Genomic DNA, 18,684 nt, shown 5'->3' on the forward strand with positions numbered 1-18,684 from the left:
CTTCTAGCTAGAGCCCAGAGCTGTTTAATAAGTAACTTCTTCAAGTGTGAATATTTTGGCTTCTACTGCTTACTACTTTTTCTACTTGGCAAAATTAGGCAAATGAAATGGTTATTATGAAAATTGAATCCATGACTTTGGTGTGTTTCATATATATAATATATGTATCAGTTAATCTAACACATCTTACATGCTTCACCTATAGAAGTTATGTACAAATTTAGGATAGATTTGGAAAGCACAAATCACATTCTATTTGGATTATTTTATGTATTATATTTTTGAAATTAATATTACTTCCTCCATTTTCTTTCTTTAATAATTATGACTGAAGCACCTTCTCTGATTTTAAGAGTTTATTTTCTCTGATGTACAATATAGTCAACCTACTTATTTATCCCATCAGCTTTGCAGTTTGGCAGAACCACTTGAAGAAGCTGTCAAACTAAACCACAGCACTTTTGCTCTATTAGCAGATTGTTTTAAAGAAGTCAGGGTAATGGAGAGTGCGAAGGTTATGTACAACCCTGCATTTTGTTTTTTATGTTGCTAAAAATGAGATAAAAGCCTTCTACAAATGCAACCCTAGGTACCCCACAGGTAATGCTATTGATTTTCCTAATGAGTGGGGAATGCTTGGGGAAACTCATATTTGCTTTGGTGAAAGGATACAGACAGCTCTGTCTGAATGATGTAGAAGCTGTTGTTAGAAATTGTTACTATTTTCCATATACCTCCGTCTTCTTATTTATTTATCATTATTTATTTATCGTCCCCTTTCCAACAGGATAGAGCTTTTCTAAAGAGTTTGGCCAATGTAGATTAATCCAGCCCTTTACCTTATGGAAATGATGGTAGTGATTTGTGTTTTTATGCTCACATTAATTTTTAAAAGTTCTTTTTAAAAATGAATAGTTATTTTTTGAGTAAACTGGTGAGCCCCCAGAGTTAATACCCAGGGCACTAAATACTTTTGAGAAACAGGTATTTGGGTGCATATGAATGTACCAGATGGGCTATTTATGTTAATTGTATTTACTAGGAAGGGTCTTTCCACTAACCTAGTCACAGTGCCTTCAAAGCAGACATCTGTTTTGTGTTTTTTTATGCCATCATCTGGAGAATAGGTATATATTTTCTAAAAATAAAAGATATTTTGAGGAGAGCCTTTCCTTTTTTCCCTCCTCTCATATCTTAGTGTAAAGACAACACTTGCTTCCGGTTCGTCTGAACTATTTCTTGGCCAGCTATTTCTTTTTTTTCAAGATGATTGCTACTTCTTTTCCTTTGTTTGACCCAGATCTCCTGGGATCCCTTTCAAGGAAAACATTACTAACAAGGAAATATCCTGCCACCTGCATCACAGAATTTTTTAAAAACTGCCAAACACAATGAAAAGGAAAAGTCTGTTTGTAAAAGCATATTCCCGAATTCAGTCATTCACTCCAGAATGATTTATTGGAAACCTACTATGCAAAAGGAACTTTGCTAGGTGCTAAACTTTAAACTTTATTTAAACAGTCTATAATTATTAGTTTAAGGCTTTATAATTTTAGACATGGAAATGGGATTTTACATCATTTTCAAAAGTTTAACTTATCTATAATTATTACTGCTTGAAGGTTTTAAACAATTTTCTAGACAATTTTTTATAATGTTGCTTGGATCAAATAGTGTTAGTTTATTCACACTCCCCCAAATACTCAGAAACAATTCCATTTTCCCTTAGCTGCAGTGACCAATGAGACACTCTTGGTCTCTCTGCATTCACTGATACGATTCTTGATGTTAACTAACAGAACTATTTGAAGGACTAGCAAGTGAATACTGGGCAATTATACCCATAAAGTAGTTTACTATATAGTTTGCACTTGGTTTGCTAATAATGTCTCTGTTAGGTTTGGAGACCCTAGCTCACAGCTCTCTGATTATGAAACGCTGTGCTCTGGGCAGTATTTTGCATCCTAACTGGGGGACAGCTGGTGCCTGAAAGGGTCCAAGTACAGTCAGGTAACTAAGGAGGCCTTTGGCTCTTCCCTCGGGGTGAGCTGCTGTCAGCACTGATAGAACTGGGCTGAATCCACGCTGCTAGATTTCAACCAGTGACCCAGGCAGAAAGCCTCCTGGTTCCAGCATCCTTCAGGTCCGCTTGTGAGCCAAACAAAGATTTAAAGGCTGGAGGGCCCCGGTGTAAAGCTCCTTTGAATGGCTAGAGAGAAAGGTGTTATACAAGTACATAATCTCAACTTTTTTCTAAAGAGCACAGCCAGTTTTAGGAGATTAGTGTGCTGAAGTCTTGGGACCTGCTGGAGTTTAGTGCTGAACTTACAAGAACCAGGTGCCATGCCCTGCAGCGTACCTGAGCTGCATGCTATCTGTTCAGCCCTCAAAAACCACTTGTAGCATTTAGAGCTATAGGTGAGCAGAAATACTTTATAATGGCTTATTCTTCATTCTAACACAAGTAGCAATCTATGACCTTAAACAGTAAGATGGATTTGCTCTTTAAGCCTGTTGTTCAGCTTTACGCTTGTAGTCCTGTTAAGTATGTTTTCATAGCTGTGGTGAAGGCAAAATGGAGCATGGAGAGTGAGGGTGGGAAAAAGCACAGATTTCCTGGACATGCAATAATGGTACATTATCTTCTCCATGTTGATGACGAACCTGCATTTCTTATGCCGTAGCTGAACAAATAGAACCATAACTTCTGTTTCAGTATCACATAGTTTAGAATGCTTTTGACAGTTCTGTCATGTTTCCAATAGTTTCAATCTCCATTCTTTTGATATTATTTGATGTCAGAAATGGTATAAGGTTGAAATTATGAAGTTCCAGGACCTTGATTCTCCCTCCATGCTGCCCAGCTGCTCGCCTACCTTGGTGCTATGGAGAAAGTTCCTTTACTTCTTATGCCGCTTAATCAAGGTGAAGTAATAACCTCTATTCAGGAGTCACGGGGAAGACAGGTGAGGGCTTTACACTTCCTTCTCTGCATCTCTGCTTCCAAGCAGAGAAGCCATGCTTTGATCTGTTTGACACCTTAGGCTCTGCTTAAAACTTTTTTTGAAGAAAAGATTCTGTGGCTACAAGAGATTCGTGTGCGAACTGCCAAAGTAGATGATTTTTAGGTGTTTTCAACCTTGAGATTTAGTCTGGGCTCTTGCTTCTCACTGGATGTTTCTTTGCCCCAAGTCATGGAAACGTCACATGGCCATTGCTGGTGGGATCCTTCTTTGGGCCCCAGAGCACCCCAAACACACTATTACATCCCAGCCTGCCCAGAATCAGACCTCCAAAAGGAGACACCTCTAAGTGACCACTTCTCTCAATGAAGCTAAGGAAACCAGAACTTCCCCCCACCCCACCTCCCATATCTATACTTGTAGCATTAAAAAGATTGTTCCAGAGGATTTGTAAATGGTATATCACTTTAATCAGCTGTTCTTATTTGGGAGAAGAAAAAACATCACATCCTATACACTCACTCCATGGATATTATCATTACATAAGTAAGACACTTGATGTCCCGAGTGAAGGAAAAATGAAGACAACACTAAAGAGATCAGGAATAGTGCCTCCATATTGAGAGGAGCGAAAGGGATACACTGCAGTGATTGAAACTGGAACCGTGAGCATAACAAGTCCAGTTTGGCACCATTTGCTAAGGAGAAATTATTTAGTTAGGAACCAGCACTGCTGGTTTTGCTAATCTGGTACTGTGAGGTGTAAGCTGAGCTGTGAGGCATTAGAACGGCTATGACTTTTAGACACACACCTGAGGACGAGACTCGGCCCAGCGCCACTCTTAATAAATGTATTTTGCTTATTTACACTTATTTTAATGGAGAAAAACAAGTCATTTTCAAAGAGAAGTGTTTTCTATTTCCTGTGGAACTATCAGCACATGAATGCTTCAAGAACTCTCCACAGCAGTGGGTGGGTGTGGATTTCAAGAGGTCAGAATGTTCAGAAGGAATTATTGGCGTAGTCTTCCTGAAGGATAAAGGACCCAGAGGGCAGCACTGAAGCAGACTTGGAAGAGAGGACCTTATCTCCGGCTTGAGCTCTAGACCACCCCCTTCAGAACATTTGCACAAAGATGAAGAGGCCCCTTTCCTCCAGGACCTCATGATAGCTCTCTGAAGTCGAGGGGACAGAGTTTTGATGGGGACAGGCTCAAGCACAGGAAGTTGGTGCTGAGAAGTCAAACAACCAAGTGAGAGACAAGATCAAGACCAGGTCTCCTGAAATTGTGACTGCCCTTTGTTTGGTCTTATAGTGTTTGTTTTTAAGCAGTGAATGTGGTTCTCAATTGTTGGATCATAAAATTTATATAAGCACTACCATCATTGATGGTAGGAAGAGTCCAGAACTATAAGAGAATTGTTGTCATCAGTGTAATCAATCTAAAAAGTTTCTAAAACTTGACTGAGAGTCGGGGACCCTAGTTCTAGTTCTGATATCATGTAGCTTCAGTTGGTTAACTTCTGTGTCCATGGGTTTCCTCAACTTTGTCTCTTTCCATGTTCACTGTCAAGGATTCTGTTATTAATTTCCATTCATAAACTGTTATTGATAAGTCATCTGTAAGGGTAGTCTAAATGATTATTGAATGTGTTGATAATTTCCACACATACCTGATAGAATCATACAGAGAAAGCCTTGGGGACCCCTCAGAGCCAAAAGAAAGAAACCTGTGCCCTACTTCCTCTTTGAACGCCCTCTGGAGTTTCCTCTTGATATCTTTTGAAATTTGAAATCCCCATCAAGGTGCCAGCCCAGATAGCCAGTCAAGCCCCCAGTTCATTGTGTATGACCCAATACAAAATGAAAGCTCACCTGCCCTAAACTCACCGCACAAGATGGACAAATCCTTGTCCAATCAATAGGAGTCAAGCTAACTACTTTTTTTTTTGTCTAAAAAGTAACTTGACATCCCTAGAAGCCCCCAAAGCTGTTTCCATTTTTGCAAGTGATCTGGCTACCCGCTGTAGCAACACTTTGATGCCCCTAATAAAATGCTTTAATCTGAAAACTCAACTCCTATTTGTCTTTCGATATACCAATCTTGGAGAAAAAATTTCTGTAAATCCAAATGATTTTCAAGTACTAGACTGGATGATTTTATTTGCCATTAAATAATCTCTCTAAAGCTTCAGTGAATGGAAGCACCCAAATTCCATATTTCCATGTTGTTATGAACAAAACTATGTATATATGCTTTATGGATTTTGATCAGATCCTCCTCCAACCTTCATATTTTTAAATGAGCATTTTAATTGCAAAGTAATATATGTTTGTTGGGGGAAAAAAACAAATATTATGGAAGTATAAAAAGTAAATGTCTTCTCTATCTTTTCCCTAATCTCAAATGTTTGGTGTGTAATACTCATGAAATTGTTCTATTTATATAAAAATATACATAACTTTTATGTAAAGAGATCACATTATCTAAATTATTTAGTGACCTAATTTTTTTCCCTTGATATTTCATCTCAGACGTATTACGAGACATTATTTCTAGACCTACCTCACTCTTTCCATTATCAGCCTTTGATTGTACAGGCTCAGCTCATTGCTTTTGCAATTTGTCCAGATATTGTCAAAAAACACTGCACTAAGGAAAATCAGGTAATTAGTACTTATTGCACAAATATCAGATTATGCAGATAAAACAAGAGAGAGAGAAAATTTTCTTGTAATCTTTTCATATAAGCATAACCATTCTTAATATTTTTACATAATGAATATACTTAACATCATTTTATGTACTCACAAATAGATATATATGTATATCTACCCATATATTTAAATTTTAATAGACTTTATTATTTAGAGCAGTTTTAGGTTTATAGAAAAATTGTGCAGAGTGTGCAGTGTTCCAATATACCCAGTCCACCCTGTCACACCCCCAAGTTCCCCTTTCATTAACATTTGCATATTGATAAACCAAAATTGATACATTAATGTTAAGTAAAGTCCATAGTTAACATTTGGGTTCCCTCTTTGTATTGTAAAGTTCCATGGGTGTTGACAAATGCATAATGTCATGACTCCTCCATTATATTATATTACAGAATAGTTTCACCAACCTGAAAATTCCTTGTGCTGTGCCTTTTGACTGAATTTTTTACTGTCTGGATGAAAAATCAGTGAAATTGATTTTCCAGAATATCATATAGTTGGATTGTGCAGTATGTAGCTTTTTCACACTAGCTTCTTCCACTTAGCAATATGCATTTAAGGTTTCTCCATGTCTTTTGTGACTTGATCGCTCATTTCTTTTTATTGCTGAATAATATTCTATTATATGGATGTACCATGGTGTGTTTATCCATTCACCTATTGACTGCTTCCAATTTTTGGTGATTATAAAGCTGCTATAAACATTTGTTTTTAGGCTTCTGTATGGACATAAGTTTCCAATCATCTGGGTAATTTCTTAGGAGCGTGGTTGTTGGATTATATGGTAAGCCTGTTCTTAAGCTTTGTGAGGAACTACCTGACTGTCTCCCGAAGTGGCTATCCCATTTCGCTTTCCCACCAACAATGAATGAGACTTCCTGTTGTTCCACATCCTCACCAACACTTGGTTTCAGTGTTTTGGATTTTAAGTATTCTAACAGTTGTGTAGTTGTCTTGTTGTTTTGATTTGCAATTCCCTATGACATACAATGTTGAGGATCTTTCCTTACGTCCTTTCGCCATCTGTATGTCTTCTTTGGTGAAGTGGCTCCTCAAGTCTTTTGCCCATTTTTAAATTGCATTGGTTTTTTTTTTCTGGTTGGGTCTTAAGAGTTCTTTGTATGTTTTTAATACAACTCCTTTATCTGTTACATGTTTTGCAAATATTTTCTCCCAGTCTGTGGTCATAACAATTTTTTCCTTCATGGATCATGCTTTTGGAATTGTATCTAAAAGGTCATTGCCAAACCCAAAGGCACCTAGATTTTCTGCTGTTGCTGTCTAGAAGTTTTATAGTTTTGCATTTTACATTTAGATCCAGGATCCATTTTGAGTTATTTTTTGTGAAAGTTGTAAAGTCTGTGTCTATTTTTTTTTTTTTTTTTTGCATGTGGCTGTCCAGTTGTTTCAACACCATTTGTTGAATGGACTCTCTCCAGTGTATTGCCTTTTCTCCTTTGTCAAAGAGCAGTTGACAATAGTAGGTATGTGCTTATTTCTGGGCTCTCTATTCTCATTCATTGATATTTGTCTTCTTTTGCCATTACCATACTGTCTTATCACTGTTGCTTTATAGTAAGGTAGAAAGTCAGGTAGTGTCAGTCCTCCAGCTTGTTCTTTTGTTTTGTGTTGACTATTCTAGGTCTTTTGCCTTTACATATAAACTTTAGAATTGGTTTGTCAATATCCACAAAGTAACTTGCTGAGATTTTGATTGGGATTGCCTTGATTCTATAGATCAAGTTGAGAAGAATTGACATCTTAACAATATCAAGTCTTCCTATCAATGAACATGGAAGACCTCTCCATTTGTTTAGATCTTTGATTTCTTACATCAGAATTTTTTATTTTTTCTCATATATTTTGCTACATTTATACCTAAGTATTTTTTTTGGTGCTAATGTAAATGGTGACGTGTTTTAATTTCAAATTCCAGTTGTTCATTGCTTTATGTAGGAAAGCAATTGACTTTAGTATGTTAACCTTGTATCTTACAGCCTTGCTATGATCAGTTATTAGTTTCAGGAGTTTTTTTGTGGATTCTTTAGGATTTTCTACGTAGACAATCATGTCATCTGCGAACAAAGACCATTTCATTTCCTCCTTCCCCATCTGATTACCTTTTATTTATGTTTCTTGTGTTATTGCATCAGCTAGGACTTACAGAGTAATGTTGAATTGAAATAGTGAGAGGTGACATCCTTGTCTTATTCCCAACCTTAGAGAGAAAGCACCTAGTTTCTCACCATTAAATATGATGCTAGCTGTAGGTGTTTTAGGATATCGTTTATCAAGTTGAGGATATTCCCCTGTATTCCTAGTTTGCTGAGAGTTTTTATTGTGAGTGGGTATTGGATTTTATTGAATTCCTTTTCTGCATCTACTGATGCTATCATGAATTTTCTTCTTTAGCCTCTTTATGTGATCGATTACATTAATGATTTTTAATGTTAGACCAGCCTTAAATACTTGGAATACATTATTTTTATTCATTGTTTGACTTGAGTTGCTATTATTTTGTTGAAGTTTTCACATCTATGCTCATGAGCAATATTGGTGCGCAATTTTCCTTTCTCGGTGCCTCTTGTTATGTCTTCTTGGAGGGTTCACCTCTTTTATGATTATATAATGCTCCCTTTTATCCCTGATAATTTTCCTTGTTCAGAATTCTTCTTTGTCTGAAGTTAATATAGCTACTCCAGCATTCTTTTGATTAGTGTTGCATGGTGTATCTTTCTTCATCCTTTTATTTTAATCTGTCTGCATCTTTATATTTAAACTCAGGTTCTTATAGACAACATATAATTGGGTCTTAGTTTTTTATCCACTGTGAGTGCCTCTTTTAATTGGTATATTTAGGCCATTCTAGTGATTATTGATATAATTGGATTAATCTCCACCATAGTTACAACTCTTTTCTATTTCTAGTCCTTGTCTTTGTTTCTTTTTTGTCTCCCCCTCTTTTTTTTCTGACTTCTCTGGTTTTAATTGAGCATTTTATATGATCCTATTTTCTCTCCTTTCTTACCATATCAGTTATACTTCTTGAATTTTTTTTTTTATTGCCTTAGAGTTTGCAGTATACTTTTACAACTAATCTAAGTCTACTTTCATATAACACTGTACCATGTCAGGGGTAGTGTCAATACCTTTGAAGAGATTATTTCCATTTCTTTTCTCCTGTTCCTTCTATCATTATTGCCATTCATTTCACTTACACATAAGCTATACTTATCCAGTATATCATTTCTATTATTTTTGAACAGTCTGTTTTCTGTTAGATTAACTAAGAATATGAAAAATGAGATTTTATTTTACCTCTATTTATTTCATCTCTCATGCTCTTCCTTTATGTAGATCCAGTTGGACTTATATAACTTTCCTTCTCTCTGAAGAACAACTTTCAACGTTTCTTGCAAGGTAGGTCTACTTGATGACAAATTCTCTCAATTTTTGTTTCTCTGAGACAGTCTTTTCTCTTCACTTTGGAAGGATAGTTTCATTGGCTACAGAATTCTGGATCAGAGTGGTTTTTCTTTGAACAGGTTGACTATTTCACTTCACTCTCTTCTTATTTTCATGGTTTCTGGTGAGAAGTATCGTATAATTCTTATCCTTATTTCTCTGTAGAGAAGATGTATCCCTCTTCCCCTGGCTTATTTCAAAATCTGTTTTTAAATTGTCTTTGATTTTCTGAAGTTTGAATGTGAGATGCCTAGGTGTACATTGTTTGGTATTTGCCCTTTTTGTTATTCTTTGAGTTTCTTGGATCTGTGGTTTGGTGTCTGTCTTTAATTTTGGAAAATTTTCAGCCATTATTACTTCAAATACTTCTGTTCCTTTCTATCTTTTTTCTCCTTCTAGTATTGTCATTATCATACCTTTTGTAACTGCCCACAGTTCTTGCTTATTCTGTTCTGCTTTTTTCATTCTTTTTTCTCCTTGCTTTTCAGTATGGAAAGTTTCTATTAACATGGCTTCAAGCTCGCTGATTCTTTCCTCCACCGTGTTCAGTCTACTGATTAGCTCATTGAAGACATTTTTCATTTGTTACCTTATTTTCCTTTCAAGCATTTCCTTTTCCCATCTCTCTGGTTACATTCCCCATCTATTCTTGCCTGTTGCCTACTTTTTCCGTTAGAGTCCTTGGATTAATAAATCACAGTGATGTTTAATTCCCAGCCTGACAATTCCTAAATCTCTGCCATATCTGAATCTAGTTCTGATGCTTGCTTTGTCTCCTCAGACTGTGTTTTTTCCGCCCATTAGCATGCCTTGCAATTTCTGGTTGATAACTGGGCATGTTGTATTGGATAAAAGGAACTGAAGTAGATAAGCCTTTAATGTGCATTTTTGTCTTTATCTGGCTGGAAGTTAGGCTGTGTTTACTGTTTGCTACGTGTCAGAGGATAAAATTTCCTCTTGTGTCCTTACTTTGCCTTTGAGTTTGTCTCCCCTGTTGTTTTGGGTTTTCCCAGAGACTCCTTTCTAAATAGATCTTAACCCTGCAGTTCTTTCTGTTGTAATCCCCTGTTATTATACAGGAGCCTTGATCATGTGGTGGTAAGCTGTGGGATGGGGAAGCATTCTAAAATCCTGTGATTAGATCTCAGCCTTTCAGTGAGCCCACACCTCCCCACTCCCCGGGCTGTAACTTGCACAAGTATTTCTCAGCTTTTTTTTTTTTTCCCCCTAGATGAGACAAGAAAGCTAGAAGGGGCTGGAGTTGGATATTTCCCTTCCCTCATGTTGGTTTGGCTCTTGTAGAACACTTGTAAGGGATAAGGCTCTGGTGAAATAGTTTTTCTGGAGGGCAGATCTTTGTAAAAGAGAACAGAACCCTCTGAGCATATTTCAAAATGGTTACTTTTCCCTCTTCCTGCTAAATAGATGAGGAGAGTTTTCTCCAGTCTTTGCCCTGGGAACTTGGTGGCACTCCTGAAGGAAAAATTCATAAAAACATGAGGTCTCCCTAAGGCTGGGTCATCAGGAGTGAACTCTCAATCTAGACCATCTTCATCTTCATTAATTAGTTAATTGCTTAATTAACTTCAGGCATTCCTACCAGTTGCTGGCTCCAGTGGCAGTTTCTGCTCCCAGTAAGCTGTCATTCTCTGTGTTCACCTTTCTTTCCAGTTTTCAGGGAGGCAGTTTGCTCTGTGACCACAATTCTCTGTTGATTTTCAGCTAGTTCAGCTTTTTTGTTATTGTGAGGAGAGGAGAGACAACTTTTACTTATGTCTGCATTTTTAATTAAAAAATATTGTTCTGCAGTACATACTCTTTTATAACCTTATTTTTTCCTCTCAAAAATATGAGCACTTTTTCCATGTGGCATAAATATTTTTAAACTTTTTGACAAAATATTCCCTATTTGTCCTCTAGAAATCCTGAGTTAAGCTGTGTTTTAAGAATATTCTTCTCTGTTCACTCTGGCTGATTGTGAGAATTATCAGTCTTTTTAATATTCATTAATCTGAAGCTGAAAAAGAGCATCTTATTTTACTTAATATTTGATTATTAATGAGTTGAAACATCTTTTCCTGTGTTTATGACTGAATGTATTCTACTGTTGTAAATGGCTTTTCCCATGTCCCTTGTCCACTTTGACATTGTAATTTATTGTCCCCCTTGTGATTTTTAAGGCATCTTTGCATATTATGATACTTACTATACTTGGTTTGCCTTCTTAGTCTATTTAAGATGAGCTGTAAAGTGATTATACCTTTGAGCCCTAAAGTCAGACAGACCTGAGTTTGAGTACTGGCTCTACCATTTACTAGTTGGATGACTTTGGTCAAGTTACTCAATGCCCCTGTCCCTCGATTTCCACATCTGTAAAATTGTGGCAGTAATGGCACCTACACTGTATAGAGTTGTGAAAATTAAATGAGAACATCCTCAATGTGCATTAACACAATACCCAGATCATTGGAAATGCCTAATAAATGTCAAATATTGTTTTTTGATGATAATTCAGAAACTGATAATATAAATGACATACCACACCCATTATTATAATTATAAATAACAGTGACTTTCTTTGTTGCTGAATTGCACTAAAATAGAACTTGTGCCCTTTAGAAATATATATGTTTGAATAAGATATTTATATCGTGTAGCTTGTTTAGTTGGTTAGACATTGCTGCTAGGACTTTCAGTCCATGCAGCCAGCAGTGCTGATTTAGATGGCCTCCTACCCACCACAAATACATAGCAATGCCCAATAAATTAGTCCTAAAAACAAATGGAAGAAATATGGCTGAGATGACAAGAAAGAGAAATCGCAGATGTTGGAAAGAGAAAGAGCTTAATTCCAGCAAAGTAAACTCTAGGTAGAACCACGGTAGTTGACAGGGGTCCAATTTGGACACGAGATTTTAGGGACTGGGTCCTGGGATTGTAATACCTCCCTGGGGAGGGAGCTGAGATCTCTGGTTTGCAGCAGCCGAGAAATGGAATGAAACATCCTGCATAAAGTTGAGAGCCTCAAAATCGAGACCCTTTCTCTGAAACAGAAACTACAGAATCTCCATGCCACTCTGGGCAGAGAAGTGTCCAGAAAACTGTCCTCAATGCAGAGGCAAGCCATTTACCAACATTGGACAAAAGAAACTCTAACAAGCTCATTTTTTAAAGCTACAAAGAAATAATTCATCAGGATGGTATACCAACATGAGACTGTCCATTTTTAAAATATAACTTCTAAATACATGACACAGAAATTGACCAAATTGATAAATCCACCTCTAAGATGGGATTTTTTTTAAAAAAGACACATCTCTCAGAAACTAGAGATTGAGCAAAACAAAAAATTACTAAGGCTATGAATCATTTGAACAACCTAATTGATTAGCTTGATCTGACAGACATACATAGATACCTACATTCAATAAATAGAAAATACACATTCTCTTCAGAACACATGAAATATTTATCAAGATTAACATGTGCTTGGCCACAAAGGACATCTCAGTAAATCCCAAAGGGGTGTTTAGCAGGTAGCCCGGTAGAACTAGAGAAGAAATTAGGTAGGTAAGTCAGGAAATGTGTCTGGGAAGAACTTAAATGCATAGATAGACGGTAGAGAGCCACCAGAAGGTTTGGAGCAGGGAATAGACCGATATGCATTAAGAGGTAAATCTGGGATGAAGGCCAAGTTACTACCTGAATTTTCAAGGGCTAGTGAGAAAAGACCCAACTCCAGCTAAATCATGAGTTTGTGCAAAGTGAAGGCCAAATGATGTCACTGGAGGCCACAGTGGTTAAAAAAAGCAAAGTGGGAGAATTGAGCTACTGCAGATATGGTCAGGGTGGGGCCAGTGCCATGGGGTCAGCCCCGTGCTCAGAGCAAAGGGTGATGTCATTCCAGAAAATCACCACCATCCTCATTAAAATACTTGTATTTTTTTTCAATTTAATGTTTAGGCTTATTTTGAATTTATCACCAGGGTCTAACTGCAATAGACATTTATGCCCAATTTTATGTTTGTGTCTAGAAAAGAAATAATAAAAAACAACTCTGGAAGTCTGGGATATTTTTTTCCATGTATTTATTCATGTTGGAGGAATTCTGTACTAGTTCATTCCTCTCACATTGCAGTTATGGTAAATGAAGCCCAGAAAGGTGACTAATATTATGAATTACACTAAAATGGTTTAATATTAGTACTAGCACTTTTTGAGCTTATACTGCATTTTAGTCATTTTATTAAACATTCTCCATGCCTTTCTCATTTATACATGTAACTGTGCTGTGCTGTGCGTGCCATTTGCTTTTCCTATTTTGCTGATGAAGAAACTGAGGCTTAGCAGGGTTAAGAAACATGCCCAAATCACAAATACCAAAAACCCAGTAACCAGGTTTAGAACCCAGAACTTTGAATTCCAGAGTGTGTGACAACCAAGTCAAATTTAGATCTAGGGTCTCTTGAATTGTGGTCTAGTGTATTTTCCACCTCATTCAACCCTCCTTTCTCTGCATTTCTTTGAAAGTAGATCACTGAGGTGTAGTTTGAGAGACTGTTGTAAGAAGAATGTTAATTAGGCAGATCTGCTCTATCTGAAGTTCAGAATATTTCATCATTTTTCCAGTTTCATCTAAGAAAAACTTCTGCCTTTTCATGGAGTCCCTGGAAATTTTAATTAGATATTTAACACATCTTTTCTTTTCTCTGTCAACTGTAGCACATACCAGGTATTTAGGTACAGGGCCAGATATTGGTCCAGTAAGTATTTGTTGGATGGATGAATGAAAATCTGGAACCTCCTTTCTACTGAGGAGCAGGTTGGATTTCAGAAGGCCATTTTCAAGTACATTTGCATCTAAGCCCAGAGTGAATAAAATGGATTTAAGAAGTACTTCCCAGAAACATTTTCTTATTAATTGCATAGGAAAAATTGACAGTGGAGAACCCTGGTAGACCCCAAGTACCTCTTGATATGATGCACAGAGAAGGAAACCACATCATTTCTGCAGTATCCCTGCCAAAAGTGAAAACATGAATTAAACTGGGAGGGTACAGACAAGCTCAAGTTGAGGAACATTCTAAAACTGGCCATTGCTTTTCAAAAGTGTCATGGTGATAAAAGACAGAATGAAGAACTGTCCCAGACTGCAGTAGGCTAAGGTGACATGACAGCTCCACGGACTGGGGGCTCATGGATTGGATCCTGGTCCAGAAAAAGGAATTAGTTGGGCAATCTGCTAAATTTGAGTAAGATTTGTAGAGTAGTTAGTAGTGGTGGGTCAATGATAATTTCCTCATATTGACAATTGTGCTACGGTTATGTAAGATGTTTACATTTGAGGAAGCTGGATGAAGGGTCTATGGGAATTCTTTGAACTATTTTTTGCAACTCTTGTACATCTGAAATTATTTCAAAATGGAAAGTTAAATAAGTAAAAGAAAACTGGTTTTAAATTTGTGATCACTAGCCTTAATGTTGTCCAGCCATCATATTTCCTTAAAGTATTGTCCATGCATTTTTCCTTAAAGTATTCATTCTTCTACACTCCTGGACAACTATTTCATACATTTTCCTATATCGATAACCTGTCAATACCTACTTCCCCTGCCTCATGCATTGGGAAAACAGAGCCAACCTGAAGAATATTCACAGGCTCGCCTCACAGCATCTGGGAATGTTTACTCTGTTTTCCCTCCTGTTATTGTGGATGAGCTGACGCTGCTCCTAGCCAAGGCTTAGCTTTCCACATAGTCAATAGATCTCATCCTCTCTCTTGTCTATTCAAGAAAATTTCTCTGGAAATTTTCTCTTGTCTCTCTTGCATTATTTTTTCTCTCTGTCTGCTGGATCATTCTTGCTCCCAGGTTGCGTTTCAAAATGGCGTTCTCCAAAATGTCGGTGTCAGCTTCCAAAGGCCGTATTCAAAATGTGTCTCTCAGCTGCAGCTGGCTCCTTCTGTTTGAGCTCTTATATAGGTCTCTAGTAAACTAATCAAGGCCCATGCTGAATGGGTGAGGCCATGTGTCCATGGAAATTTTCTGTGAATCATAGAAGCATGCCACTATTTCTCCCATCTTAAAAAAAATAAAACCCTCTCAGCTGCAGCTGGCTCCTTCTGTTTGAGCTCTTATATAGGTCTCTAGTAAACTAATCAAAGCCCATGCTGAATGGGTGAGGCCATGGGTCCATGGAAATTTTCTGTGAATCATAGAAGCATGCCACTATTTCTCCCATCTTAAAAAAAATAAAACCCTCTGAGTCCACTTTCCCTTCAGCCAGCTTCTGCACCAGTTCCCTTCTTCCCTTTACAATGAAACTTTTGCCATTTGTTTACAGTTGCTGCCTCCAATTTCTCCCCTCCCATTCTTTTGGGAAACTACTCCAGTGGGACTTTTGCTCCAGCCCTCCACCAAACTGCTCTTTCAGGGTTACTCATCATTTTATTCATCCCTTCCATGCTGATGAGGCTCAAATCTCTATCATCTGCCCTAACTTAGCCTCAGCACTCTGGGTCCATAGTTTTTGTTGTCCACAGGCCAGCTCTTCTAAGCTGTTTTCAGTGTTGCCTCCACCTCTTTGTGGTCCCTGGATTCCATGTTGTCTCTCCTAAATGCCACAGTTCCATCAATAGCATCCCCACTCCCTGCATTCCTTTGATAACCTCAGAGTCCTCTTTGACTCATCCTTGTCATCGATCCTCTGTGGACAGGGTCTTGGTTTGCCAGGGCTGCTGTGACAAATACCACACAATGGTTGAGCTTAAAACAACTGGAATTTATTTTCTCATGGTTTTGGAGGCTGTAAGTCCAAAATCAAGGTCTCAGCAGGCCATGCTTTCTTCCCGAGCCTGGCGGTGTTCTGCTGCTGCCTCGTCGAAATCCTTGGTTTTCCTTGGCTTGGATGTCTGCTTCCATCTCAGGGCAGTCTGCCTCCTTGGTCTCCTCCATGGCCTTCACTGACTTCTGGCTGCTTCTGACTTCTGCTGACTAACCGCCTCTGACTATCCTTTGCTCACAAGGATGCCAGTCATATGGATTGAGGCCAAACCTATTTACTTTGGCCTCATCTAACTAGGATCTTCGAAGATCCTATTCACAAATGAGTTCACATTTTAACCAATGATAGCATCTTCAAAGGTCTTGTTTACACGTGGGTTCACATCCACAGGAAAGTGGATTAAGACTTGGAGATGTTTTTAGTGGGGGGCATGATTCAATCCCTAACAGACAGCATCTGAAATTTCTCTTACTTACACTTGTCTCTTGCTTTCCAGTACCCATCACCACCATCTCAGGCCTGGCAGTTACCGCCTCAAGTCTCATCCACAGCCACAATTTCCTAACCCCTCTCTTTATTTCCACTCTCTTCCCTTTCCATTCCATTTCTCTGCCACCAGACAAATCTTCTAAAATCATTGATTTCATCATTTCACTCTCTTTTGCGCAAGTTAACTGTGTTTCTCTTTACCTGTTTGTTTCTTTTGTGTCATCTCTAGTACATCACTATACACAGTAAATATGTGCATATAAATGTGTGATTGAAATAAGGAAGCTCTGTCATATGAATTCACTGAAGCTACGTTGAATATCCTTTGGCCTTGTATGTAGAGAATTAGCAGCTGATTCATCTCTCTATTTAAAGAATGGAGAACTTGACTAGGAATATTTCATACTGCAGCTGCAGATAAACACTAAAGACCAGACTTTTCATCTGGGCCTCAGTTTCTTTACCTTAAAATAGAGAAAATGCCATGGGTTTTTCTAGAATTATTCAGTGTGATGTGTTAAGGCACCAAGCACAGGACATAGTAGATGCGAAATAAATGTCTGTTGAATATGAATTTTAAAAAGATTGATTGAATGAATGAATTTGAATTGACATAATGAAATACTTAAGTATTTTAAAGAAACTACAATTTATATATTCAGACTTAACTGACATTTGGCACCAACTAGGACCTCTGTGTTAGGTGTGTTAAAGAATATCTTCATTTATTCTTCAAAGTAGCCCTGTGATTCAGGTGGTATTTTCTCCCATGTACATAAAAGTTCAGCCAAGGAAAGGTCCATTAATATACAGTGGAATCAGGATTTGTCTCTAAGAGTTCTAATTTCAGGTCTTTTGCTTTTCCTATATAACACGCTCCTCAAATTTTTTTTTTTTTTACCAATTTTTTCATTTTTAATTTATTTTTGGTTTGTGTTGCTAAAAGGCTCATAACTTGGCATTTTTACCATTCCATTGAAATACTGGATCCACACTCTTTTTCTTCTATAGTTTTCTGAATGCTTATTTCAAAATCTTTGTCCCTGTCTTTGTATTTTTGATAAATGGGAATATCTAAGGCATTGTCTTGGCAGCAGTTTATCTGTTTACAAAAGTTATGGAAATTATGTATTTCTGGCATGGGAACTTAAAGGCAAGTGGTATACATTCATTTCAGGCTGCATTCTCAGTCTGTTTTAATGACTGTTAGTGCAAATGGATTGTAAAATGTCAGTGAATATGTAGGGAGTTGTTACAAGATAAAGCTATGCGAATTCTCTACTTTTGAAATGGTCATAGCCTGCATAGTTTGCTAATTCTACTTTTTAACACTTTGAAATATTGCAGGGATAACATTTTTATGTACTTGACATTTTATGGAAATAAAAGTTGCAGCTATGAACAGCCTTTTCTTTCTTTATGATCTGACTATAATAGCTATAATTAGCTTCCTCTGTACTGTTATCAGAAAGGGATATAAAATCAGCTTTAAGCAGATGTAAATTCAACCTTTATGTTGTAGGTCTTACCTGGCAACTGTATAGAACACTTACGCTGCTCAGAGAGTGAATTTTAGATGTATACTTAAGATATCTAATAACTTTTGCCCTTTGATTTAATTTTTAAGTGCCATATTGTTATAGAAACAAGCTACCTTTTCAACTGACCGAGTATTTCTTGAATTTGTACTGTGTGCAATGCACTGCGTTAGGCACTGGGTTAGGACATAGTTCCTACATTCCAAAAGTGGATGTTCCAGTTGGGAGATAAACCTAACATCCCCACACTATTTGTATTAGTTTCTTAGCGTTGCTGTAACAAATTATCCCAAACTGGGTGGTTTAAAACAACAGAAATTGTTTGTCTCACAGCTCTGGAAGCTAGTTAAGTCTGAAATCAAGGCATCGACAGGAACTTGCTCCATCTGAAACCTGTAGGGGAGAATCTTCCTTTGCCTCTTGTAGTTTCAGGTGTTTGCTGGCCATCCTTGGCAGGCCTTGGCTTGCAGATGTAGCACTTCAGTCTCTGTCTGTGTCGTCACTTGGTCATTTTCTCTGCAGGTCTGTCTTTTTCTTTTCCTTCTTATTTCCTTCTTACTTAGTCCTATTGATTAAGGGCCTTTTTGACTCCATTATGATGTCATCGTCACTAATTCCATCTGCAACGGTCCTATCTCCAAATAAAGTCACATTCTGAGTTACCGGGGGTTAGGACTTCAACATTTCTTTTTGAGAGAGTTCAACCCATGACACTGTTTCTATA

The sequence above is a fragment of the Choloepus didactylus genome, chromosome 12, assembly GCF_015220235.1.
Source record: "Choloepus didactylus isolate mChoDid1 chromosome 12, mChoDid1.pri, whole genome shotgun sequence".
NCBI classification, from domain to species: domain Eukaryota; kingdom Metazoa; phylum Chordata; class Mammalia; order Pilosa; family Megalonychidae; genus Choloepus; species Choloepus didactylus.